The following is a 12,375-nucleotide window of genomic DNA, read 5'->3' as shown; positions in this document are numbered from 1 at the left end:
AAAAATTGTCTTCCATGAAACCAGTCCCTGGTCCCAAAAAGGTCGGGGACTGCTGTCTTAGGGTTACTCATCCCTCTTAGACCTCATAATGTTGGAGAGCTTCAGAGCTCAGCCCTTGGTTCTCTTCTCTTCCCTTCCCATACTCACTCCCTTGGCAACCTCATTGAGTCTCAGGGCTTAAATGCTGTCTATATGAGAATGACTCTCAAATGTATGCCCGTAGCCCAGGCCTCTATCCTGAAGTCTAATTTTGTACATCAGTTACCACTGAACATCTCCACTTGAAGAACTTATTAACAACACAAACTTGCCTTGCCACCACCAACATGGAGACTTTATACCAAGTCCTATTCTTAGCACTCACATGCCCCAACCTGAAGCTGAAGAAGCTTCCCTGGTACACACGCCCTCGGCCATGATAGTGTACATTCTGGTGGTGGTGTCTTACTTGCTCATCACTGGAGGAATAGTTTATGATGTTATTGTTGAACCTCCAAACGTTGACTCTGCGATTATCAAGCACGGATGGGCATCAGAGACCAGTAGCTTTCTTGGCCTACAGAGTATATGGACGATATATTATGGGAGGACTCACACTCAGCTTCCCGTTTACAGCAGGGGTTGAGGCTTCATAATCCTAGGCCAATCCAATGCACCAAACATTCCAAAACTCAATAGATTTCTCCTTCTATTCATTGGATTTGCCTGTGTCCTGCTGAGTTTTTTCATGGCTAAAATGTTTATGAGAATGAAACTGCCGGGCAATCTGAGGGGTAAAAGTGCCTTTTGAGGAGAAATCTTTGGATACTGAATTGACGCCTGTTATTCTAATCCTCTAATATGGAATATGAAAAAGGATGAAAAGTATCAAGAAAGGAAGCATCTAGTGAACATTTGAGAAGCATATGAAAGCTCAGACTAGAATTTTGTCTTGGTGTCAAAGAGGCAAGTTTGTCACAGTAATTTTTCCTGATGACCTATACTAACATATGTTAAGTGGCATTTTCTTCTCAATTTTTCATTTCTTAAAGAAAATATACTCCATTTATACAACTATAATAATAAATAGAGTGATCTTTTTTTTTTTACAATCACCTTAACACTTTTTGGAGATGACATTCCCAACTTTCAGGAATTAACATAAAATTAAAACACAAAATCTTTAAGCTGAGACTCTGGAGAGCTGATCAGCTTCAGCTCTGGTGCTTTGCCTGAGCAGAGTGTGTGACAGTACGTCATTTCAGGTGTGTATGAAAGGTTGTTTCCTGAGCGATAAGGTGTATGAAAGGGACAGACATAAATTTTAATTTAAAAAAAAATACAAATGCTGCTAAGGGGGGAGAGAGTGGTGGTTAAGGGATTGAGCAAAAAGGAAAAAGGACTCATAGACATGGACAACAGTGGAGTGATTGCAGGGGGTAGAGGGTGCAAGGGGATTACTGGTCATGGAAAAAATACAATAAAGATTATTAAATAAAAATACAAACTCAACATGGTTAACACTTAATTTCCGATCTCCCTCCCAAAACCCTAACTCACCCACAGACTTTCCTACCTTAAATTCATTCCTCCAGGAGCCCAGGCAAAAAACTTGGAGTCATCTTTATTCCCTCTGCCTCATCTTTTATTCTGTCAGGAAATTTATGTGGCTCTATCTTTTAAATATAGTCAGAATTCTACCACTTCTCTCTACTACCGCTGTCCAAGCCCCCATTATCTTCTCAGATGATTGTCACACCATCCTTCTGACTTCCCTGCTTCCATCCTTCCCCCTTTAGTGTATTCTCAACACAGTGGCCACAGCGACCTTTGAAAATGTAAATCACATCGTCAAGTCCCTGCTTCCCCTCTCATCCCATTCAGACAAAACCCCAAGGACCTTACCATGAAGTGCACATCTTATTATCTGACCTCACGTCTTCTTATCTCTTTGTTGTCTGCACCCCTCCAGTCACACTGCCTCTTCGCTGTCCTTTGAGCAAGCACAGAAGCTCCCACTTGCCGGCTCCTGTGGCTGTGTAGTCTGTCTTACCCCTTAGATCCTTGGCACTTCCTGTCTTCACTGCCTGAATGTGCTTCCCCCAGATACTTAAATAACGAATTTCCTCACCTTCTTCATGTCTTTGCTCAAATGTCATCTTCTTAGTGAATCTTTCCATGACCCCTTTATTTGCAAATAAAGAAAAAAACACCCCCCGTCCTCTTGTATTACTTTTCCCCCCACCGCCTTTAGCAGGTTCCTACACATTTCTAATTGACTTCCATGCTACATTCATTATTTATTATCTGTCTCCCTCCCCACGAATGGAAGCCTTTAAAGCAGAGATTTCTGTATGTCTGTTTTGTTCACTGATGTATCTCAGGCACCTCAAAGATTTCCTGGCACATTGTACACACTTCATAGACATTGTTAAATGAAGGGATGAATGACTAAACAAATAAATGAGTGAATGAATACATAGAACTCTGTAGCCAACATTCCTGCCAAAACACAAATAGAGTAATTATAAAATTTGAGCATGTACTAAGATATGAGCAAGTCTAGGCAAATATTAAAACTCAGTATTGTTCAGACTAGTGTGAAAACACACTTGCAATTATTAAAAAAAGTATAGAGTCTATCTGAAAGCAAAAAGAGGAATGTCTCACCCAGAAGTTTATGTTCAATTACATATTAATGGGTGAAAAAAATATCTAGAAAAATTTAAAATGCATGTCGCTGAGGAATGAAAGTAGAGTGCAGTAAGGTTTGAGTGTTCTAGGAAGAATGAAAGAACATGAGCAAAGGAAGGCCTGAAGGCAATAGCGAAAGTATGAAGAGCGAGATGCAACAAAAAATGTCTGGAGTGAAGACATGGTGGTTAATGATAAGGCTGGACTGAGAATTAAGTAGAAGCCCTATCACAAAGATGTGTGTACCCTATTAAAGAATTTAAACTTCATTCTAAAAGCAACAGGAAATCTTCCAGTACCTTCATTTCTTTATCACACTGACCTTTCTCTCCACCCTGTTGGCCTTCCATCCCCACTGTCTGATCCTAGACTTCATCAGCACTAGAATTTCAGGAATACATGGAGGCTGAAGGATTTGTCCCCCAGCAAGTGTTCGATTGTAATGAAGCAGGCCTCTCTGGAAGAGAATGCCAAAGAGGGCCTACATGACACAGGAGGAGAAGTCATTGCCAGGACACAAGCCAGTGAAGGACAGGCTGACATTATTGTCCTGTGGGAATGTGAGTGGGGACTTTAAACTGAAGCTTCTACTCATCCACCATTCTGAAAACCTGTGAATTTAAAAAAAAAAAGTAATATCATGAAAAACAAGTTGAATGTGATGTGAAGGGCTAATAGCAAAACTTTGGTAATCAGGCAATTTTTTATTGAGTGGATTCATGAAGCATTTGCCCCAAGTGGGAAGAAATACCTCTGGGAAGAACAATTGCCACGCAGGGCAATTGTCCTTCTTGTAAAGGACAGTGCTCCTGCCCACCCTCCAGCTTGGAGGCCGAGCTGGTGGAGGTAGACAGCTTCATCACTGTTGGGTTCTTGCCACCTAACACAACTCCTCTCAGCCAGCCCATGGACCAGGAGGTCATTAATTTTAAGAAGCTCTACACAAAGGCACTGTTTCAGAGTGTTTTGAGGTGACCTCTGCAACTAACCTTCAGGGAGTTCTGGAAGAAACATGGTAATATCTTCACTCACTTGAGGCTCATAGACAAAGCATGAGGTGGTATGTCTTCCAGGACCATGCAATCAGGCTGGAAGAAAACCTGGCCTGAGTATGTTGCAGAAAGAGACTTTGAGGGCTTTGAGGATGCCTGTGTCTGTTGTGAAGGACACGGTGTCTCCGGGAAAGTCCGTGGGCTTGGAGGTGGATGGAGATGATGTGGAGGAGTTGACGGAGGACCACCACACTGAGCTGACCACTGAGGGGCGGCTTCCATCCTGTCTCCTTCAGTGTATTCCCAGGCAACAGCTGGCAGCCGAGGAGCTCCCTTCAGAGGAGGAAGAGGGAAGGGAAGATATCCCTACTTCACTAATTAAGAAAATTCTTGGGAAATGGGGAGAGATGCAAAGTTTTGTTGAGACATAGCACCCTGACAAACAAGTAGCAAACAGTGCAATAACTTGTTGGATGACAATGCAGTGTTTCATTTCAGGCAAGTGCTAAAACATAGGGAAAAACAAAGAGCATCAGACAGGTTTTCAGTCTGACAGAGGCCCAGTGGACCTAAAGCAAGTTCTAGGGCAGCAAAGAGAAAAAGAGAGAAAGCAGCCCAGAAGAACAACCATCTGAAGTCTTTATGCAAGAGGCCTCCCCTTTGGAACAATAACATCCCTCTGTCCCTCCTCTATTCAGTCACCAAATTCCCATTTTTTGCTGTACATTTCACTTCCTTTTTGTTAAATTTTCATTTACATTTCATGTCCTTTTTGTCTTAAAAGTGTTTATTTACAGATTAAACAGTACAGTAGACATGTGCTGTATATAAAAAGTTAAAACGGAATCATTTGGGGGTCTGGAATGGATTAATTCAATTTACATTATTCCTAATGGGAAAAAACGATGCCGTTTTCGAACAAATCGCTTTGTGAACAGTGTTCTGAAACGAATTCAGTTCGAGGCTCCAGGTTCCACTGCGAGCACGTCACGCTGGGCCTGCCGACCGTTACAAATCGTGGTGGCACCTCCTGGGACGGCTGGAGCAGGTGCTCCTCGCGCCACTCCTACTCCCCTGTCTTTTCCCCACACGCGTGTGTGCGTTACTTTCATTCAACTAGAGGGCTGTATAAAAGACAAGTGCGTGGGGAAAACCGGAGTAAAATTCTCGAATACACTTAATTTAAAATCAAATCCACAAAGACTTATTGTGGAATTACAAAATTCCAGGCTCCCTGCTACCTATTACTGATGGTGGTGGCGGGATGCAAACATGTTGCTGACCTTACAGAGTTTGAAGTCTACCCAGATTCCCAAGGTCAGGAAGAAAAAACAAGTAGGTAAGTACAAGGGCGGCAAGGGTGCTGGGGAAAGGGAAGCGCAGCAGGAACATGCAGTAGGGGATTTAACCTGGGAGACCAGGGAAGAGCTGAAGGATGAGTAAGAGTATGCTGGGGGAACTGTAGGTGGAGAGCAAAGAAGGAGAGTAGTCTGGGATTAGCTTGTGTAAAGACTTGAATTACAAGAGCTAAAGAAATTTAAGGAAATGAAGAAAATGCAGCATGCCTGGAATTTAGAAAACAAGAAGGAAAGAGAAGAGAGATAAGGTGAGAGATGAGCAGGAATCAGATCTCAGAGGACACTGTGAACTACGTGAAGGATATTGGTGTTGACTTGAGCTTAGGGAAGAACCATAGAAAAATTGTAATGAGAAAAATGGCACAACCAAATTTGCATTTGAAAAGGATCGTTCTAACTACAACCTGGAGAAGGAGCTAGATAGAACCTAGAAGGCATGCAGAGAGACTGCTGGGAAACAAGAAGTGTGGGGACAATGCTGATCTGGAATGCATTCGTGGCTACGGGAGTGGATAGGAAAAGACAGATCGAGGAGATGGTTAGAAGAACGCAGAGGCGAGACCTGGTGATTACAGTAACTCCTCACATAATGTCCTTGATAGGCTCTTGGAAACTGCCAACTTAAAGTTAAGTAACTTAGCTTTCTTAACTTTAAAAGTTACTTCTTAACTTTAAGTTGATGCTTTGAACAACACAGGTTTGAAATGTCGTGGGTCCACTTATATGTAGTTTTTTTCCCAATAAATACAGTAAATGTATTTTCTCTTCCTTATGATTTTCTTAACATTTTCTTTTCTCTAGCTCCCTTTTGTAAGAATGCAGTATATAATACAAATAACATATACAATATGTGTTAATTGACACATTTATGTTATGGGTAAGGCTTCCAGTCAACAGTAGGCTATTAGTACAGTCAGCCATCCACATCCACAGGTTTCCAACCTCAGACTGAAATTACTATTTTCAATCAACAGTTGGTTGAATCTGCAGATGTTAAACCCATGAATACACAGGGCTGACTGCAGTTAAGTTTTGAGGGAGTCAGTTGTATGTGAAGTTTTGATTGCATGGCAAGTCAGTGCCCCTAACCCTTATATTGTTTAGGAGTCAACTGTATAGTGAAACTCATTTTACCATAGGCTGATAGAGACAAAAGTCAAGTTCCTACAGCATATTTCTGGTCATAAAACATCACCAAACTCCTAAATAAAGACTCAAAACATTTCTAATATTAAACACTGAAACATGTGAACTATACATACATTTACGAAAGAAGAATAAGGCCTTCCCCTTTCCACCATCCTGTGGCCTGTGGGGGCCTGCCAGGAGCGGCTTCTCTAAGGACAAATAAGTCCGGAAGGCCATGGTCCAAGGCCGTTTCTGCTGGCTTTCCGCGGGCTCTCCGCAGCCAGAGGGAGCACGCAGCTCTGGTTAAAATGGAAGGTGTGCGTGCTCGAGAGGACACTGAATTCTGTCTGGGCAAGAGATGTGCTTCTGTGTACAAAGCAAAGAACAACACAGTGACTCCTGGTGGCAAACCAAACAAAACCAGAGCCATCTGGGGAAAGGTAACTCATGTTTACGGAAACAGTGGCAGGGCTCATGCTGAATTCTGAAACCACCCTCCTGCTAAGGCCATTGGATGCAGAATCCACGTAATGCTGTGCCCCTCAAGGACTTAGGGTTATGAAAAGTAAATAAATAAAATGGATTTGTTCTCTTTTTTTAAAAAAAAAAAAACGAATAAAAACAATTAGGAGAATTCTTTTCCAGACTGCTTATTCCAGTTCAGAGTCGGGGGGTGGGGGGGAGGGTGTGCAGAGCCTATCGTGGCAGCTCGGGACAGGATGTCATTCCATCCCAGGAGCACTCGCACATCCCCACCTGCTTACTCTGACTGGAACAATTTAGGCACGTCAGTGCGCCTAAGTGTGCACATCTTTGCGATTGTGAGAGGAAACCAGAGTCCCTGGAGGAAACCCACACAGATGTGGAAAGACTGTGCAAACGCCATACAGTGGCCCCATGCTGGCTGGGAAGCATTTTTTTTTTTTCTCTTCAATGTTACAATGTAAGTATGTTGAATAAAATGATGTTATTCAAGGACCTGTTGTAATTATACAAGAGGGGAGCAAGGAGTAAAGTGTCAGCCTGACTCCTATGAATTCAGCAACTGGTTATCTTATTTTGCTATTTACTGAAAACGGGAACTACCAGTGAATATTTGAGGTGAAAGAAGAGCTTGCACTTAATTTCTTGTACTCAATTTCCATTGGGAAAATTTTTAGTTGAATTTCTTGGGATGACATTTGGTTAGTAAAATTATATAGATTTATAGTGTAAAATTTTATAATACATCATCTGTATAGTGTATTGTGTATGGACCGTTTATTAGAAGGAAAGCAGAATATTGAAGGGGATTTGAGGTTAACATTAAAAAGGAAGAAGAAACATAATAACAAATTCAGGAAGAAATCAAAATACAATGTAAATTGTCAACAAGAAAAACAATCTCTAACCTGATAGTGATTTAAACATGTGTCCCACCTACCTGCGATCTGTCTTGGAACCACATGGTCCTAACTTCTAGACAAAGTGGTTCTAAGGATTAAGGAATTCTTTCCTTCTTTCACAATTGCTCCCCCAATGAGTTAAGTTCTAAAGGCCATGTGGTCTAGAAATATAAATAGCTATTCTGACTAAGTTCTAGGAGAGCTTACCATTACAATTAAAACAGAATAGAATTTTTCCTGAAAGGTATCTTAGAAGTAATCTAACAAAAAACATATTACATATGAAGAACCAAGTTGTTAAGAGGCTAAATAAAAGGCCACCAAGCACAACTGTTGTATTCTGAGGTGAAAGCCTGGGAAAAAGAAAAGAAAGGAATGCTCATTTGAATTTGAGATGTTTATAAGACAGCCACATCAAAATTTGTGTGTTTTAATTTTAAAAGTAACATGATTTGTAGATTATTTAGAAAATAAAGAACAAGGAAAAGAAAGCAAGCATCATCTTTAAGCCAACTTAGAGACAACTACAGTTAATATATGGATATACATTATCTTTTTCCTAAACGTGTACACACACACACACACACACACACACACACACACACACACACACAGTTTCAGGCTATTAACTTATTGTTTTATAATCTGTTTTTTCCTTTCACGATGAATCATAACCCTTATTATAGATCATCATTCATCTACAATATTATTTTCAATAGCTTTGTAGGACTTCATTACATAAATTTGCTAAAATTGATTTCCCCAATCTCCTATTGTTATCAAAAACATACTATGAGATGACTTTTAGGGCAGTGGAACTACTCTGATACTGTAATAGTAGATACATGTCATTATACATTTTTTAAAACCCATAGAATATACAATGGCAAAAGCAAAATCTAATATAAACTATGAATTTTAGGTGATAATGATGTGTCAGTGTAGCTATGTAGGTTCTTCAATTGTAGCAAACAAACCATTCTGGTGCTAGAGGCTGATGAGAGAGGAGGATGTGTGTGGGAGGGACAGAAAGCATATTGGGAAATCTCTGTACATTCCATTCAGTTTCATTGTGAACCTAAAACTGCTCTTAAAAAGTCTCATATGTTACAATGAACATCCTATTATATAAGACTACTTGCACATTTCTATTTCCTTAAGACAAATTCCAGTAAGTGGAACTGTCTTGACAAAGGAAATGCTCATTTACCACCTTGTTTGTGTCATCAAATTTCTCTACAGAAAGTTTTTGATAACTTAACACTCACTCCAACTAAGAAAGTTGATTTTTGATCCCTCACTAAGAATTGCCCATAGTGCATTTCACTCCACGCCTCCATTTACCCCATTCCCAAAATAGCGCTATAAAAACATTATTGAATGTTTCTATCAACAACATCCCTATTCGCTTAACCACATGTAGGACCAAGTTCACTCTGTCTTTTGATTACCAACTAACTGCATCTCTGAGAAAAAGTACACCATGCTAATTTGTCTTATTTAAAATTTCAAAGAAATTCCCACATGGATCCCAGATGTTGACCATTTAATGTAAGAAGGTGTTTCCTCATTATACAAATATGGTATATGTCCAAAATATTGACATTGTTTAGTTTATGAATCAGTTAAAATAACTATATCACAAAAAACAATGGTTCACGTGTGAGTCATAAATTAAACAATGCCAATTTCTTGATGTGCACCACATTTGTATATTAAGGAAACACCTTCTTGGATTAAATGGTCAACATCTGGAATCCATGTGAAAGCTTTAAAAAATTAGCCCTGTATTTTCTTAAATTTTCCCAGTGTAGAAAGAAATCCCAAATGTAGGCCATTTTTACAAAAATTTCTCAGCTTCAAATATTCCTGCAAGTAGTGCATTGCTTGGTTGGTACAAAAGTTCAAGCCAAAGCGATGTAAGTCAAATTCCATTATAGAAAATGCAAACAGAAGTGTTTTGTTTTTATTTTGAATATTTGTGCTGTAATACTGTAGTATACAGTTATAGTAGGTTGAATAGTGGTTCCCATAACACTATGTCCAAGTCCTAACTCCTGGACTATGAATGGGGCCTTCTTTGGGGGAAAAAAAGAAAAAAAAAGCCTTTGCAGACACAATTAAATTTCAATGGATCATCCTAGACTTTAGAGTCAGCTGTAAAACCCATGACAGGCGCCCCTGGAGAAGGGCAGAGGGGAATTTTGATACAGGTACATAGAAGACCACATAAAGTCAAAGGTAGAGACTGAGTCACAGCCCAAGCCAAAGGACCCTTGGAGGCACGAGAAGCTGGAAGAGGGAGCTTCCTAAAATCTTCAGGGGGACCATGGTCTTGCTGACATCTTGACTGTGGATTTTTGACCTCCACAACTGTGAAAGAGCACATTTTTGTAGTTTTAAGCCACCCAGTTTGTGGGAATCAGTTGTGCCAGCCTTAGGAAACTATAATGAAAATTCATAGTAATGGGATTAGCTATATATCATTAATTATTTGTTACTGTATTTTTTTTAGAATTTGACATGCCTGATTTTTCAGCTGTCGATTAGAATCAACACTCGATGGTTCTGCTTTATGTTTAAATAACAATAAAGGCTCCCTTTTAATCTTGTGATGTACTGATCCCCAAAGATCCTCCCCATAATTTCTGTTGTTCAAGCAACTTGGAGAAAATATCCGTGTGACTTCTGAGGGATTCTAGACTAAAAAGGCAAAGCATCCTTGTCATCTTCGTCTTCAGACGGTGGCCCTTTTGTTTGCTTGACTTCTGCACATGTTGTGGACAGAAATACATACTTGGAAAAGCTAAATAACTTATCAATGTGACTGTAAGGCACAACTCAACAGAGGGAGAATATTGCCCTACATGAGTAAGTTTGCTGCTGGCTATGTGCTAAAATCCAAGTGTGTACACTCCCATGAATTTTGAATTAATGGAGTTTTGATAAACTTCACAGTGGCTTTTTGCGAGAAACTCTCCATTTGTTATATTTGATACTCCTTGACATTCAATGCCACTGAAGCTATTAGCCCAAATTCCCTCACTTTTTATTCTGTCTTTCTGTTTGCTGAGGTTTCTTTGAGTCAAAAGAAATAAGCATTAGATTGTTATTCTTCAGTACATTTTATGGTACAGAAACCCATGATCATTCTAGCCATGACCTGCCAGCCCCTGGCCTCGTCCCCTGGTCCACCCATATATAGATGATTATTCCAGAATTGTACACCTAAAACTTATATAGTGCTATTAACCAATGTTACCCCAATAAACTTAATTTTAAAAATATATAAATAAAAATATGCATTACACTGGGGAGTGAAGGGGGAACAGAAGGAATGTGTAGATTTGACAAGCATATTTAATTGTGATTATGAAAAAAATTATATGTATAATAATCTTCAGGTGTAGAGAAGAAGGGGTGAATGTGAAGAGTATGTGTGAAATATATGTCCAAATCTGAGCACATACCAAATATTGGTTGGAAAGTATGGCCTGTTCATGTGTATAGATTTTTAAAATTTGATAATCATTGGCCTAAATAACTGGGTTTCCCACTCAAACGACCTCTTCACCAAGAAAAGAGAGTTGCCTTTTAAACATCAATAATCATGGCTTTCTCTGTCCCTACATCCAGTGATCATGCCTCACCTGCTTACATACTTCTAGCCCTTTATACTTCGCTTTATAAAAGTCATGTTTATAAGTGCCAGAGGATGATGCTCACCATTTTTTTCCTTCTCATCTGCTTAAGATCCACTTGACAATTTACTTAAAATTTTTTTAACTACTTTTGCCTCCAGGCTTCTATGGTGCTGGTACTTACTAGAGCAGCGTTTGTCTGGAAAGCAACAAATACGCTAATATGTGATCACATGGAGAAAAGGAGTCAGCATCTAGATAACTGAGGAAAATATGCATGTAAGTGCACTGTAGGGAAAGGGAGGGTTAGAAGAACATACATTGAGAGTGAAGGGAGACTCTCGCCAATTAGAATAGCAAGCTCAGAGGTTCTTTCCAACAATTCCGGCCAAGTCAAGGCACAGCAGGCATAGGGGCGGATGCCACATGTATGTGCTTGTGTGTTTTCTAAGTCCTAATATATTCCTCCAAAGAGTACTTTTCCTAAGCTTTAACACATTCCAAAGTGGAAACCGATTAAAAGATTTATTTGTATATTCGAATATCAAGCCAGCCTTACAAAGAGGAGCCTCTCCTCAGTCTCAGAGCTTGGGGCGAAACCCTGGGAGAAGATCATTTAAGTACCAATTAGCCCACTTCTAAAACCTGGGTAATCAATGGCTATGACAGTGTCTCTCACTTGATTTTCAAGTTATTCTCAATAGATACTGAGCAAAGATAAGCACTTTATAATTTTTAGCAATGAGCGATAAAAATCTATTTTAATTTCACACTCCTTTGGGATTAATCTCTACAAAGGCTTCATAGTTAAAGGCTTTTGCAGTTCTTTACTTTCCTTAAACTTCAAAATGAATAGAGAAGAGAATACTGAAGAGAAAACTATTTCCCAAATAAGAGCTGGTAAAGTACAATGTGGTTCTGAATTTCTTTAATAAACTTCACTGCAATTCTCAAAATGTTATGTCTTCCAATGCATCCCATAGTGTTATGCACCCCCACGTGGTTGGTAAGATTTCAAGAGCTGAAACATGACTGCCAGGGTCCAAATGCCATTCATTAACCTCATGGCCATGGACAATCACCCTAACCATACAGCCTCAGGTCCTCTGTCTGGGTAACAGGAATTCTGACAGCAATATTGCCTAGGTCATAGGGTTACTGTCACGAGGACTGAATAAGTTAACCCACCCTCAGGGCT

General features: G+C 39.8%; 1 pseudogene; it reads left to right on the top strand.

Annotated features, from left to right (window-relative positions):
* Positions 1-326: 326 nt before the first annotated feature.
* Positions 327-790, top strand: LOC129085115 (oligosaccharyltransferase complex subunit OSTC-like; annotated as a pseudogene).
* The last annotated feature ends 11,585 nt before the right edge of the window (positions 791-12,375 follow it).

Source organism: Pteronotus mesoamericanus, unplaced genomic scaffold (genome assembly GCF_021234165.1).
Source record: "Pteronotus mesoamericanus isolate MK-2021 breed Mesoamerican mustached bat unplaced genomic scaffold, CSHL_Meso_final scaffold_21, whole genome shotgun sequence".
In the NCBI taxonomy this organism is placed as follows: domain Eukaryota; kingdom Metazoa; phylum Chordata; class Mammalia; order Chiroptera; family Mormoopidae; genus Pteronotus; species Pteronotus mesoamericanus.
The sequence above is the reverse complement of the archived record's forward strand: the minus strand, read 5'-3'. Positions and strand labels throughout refer to the sequence as shown.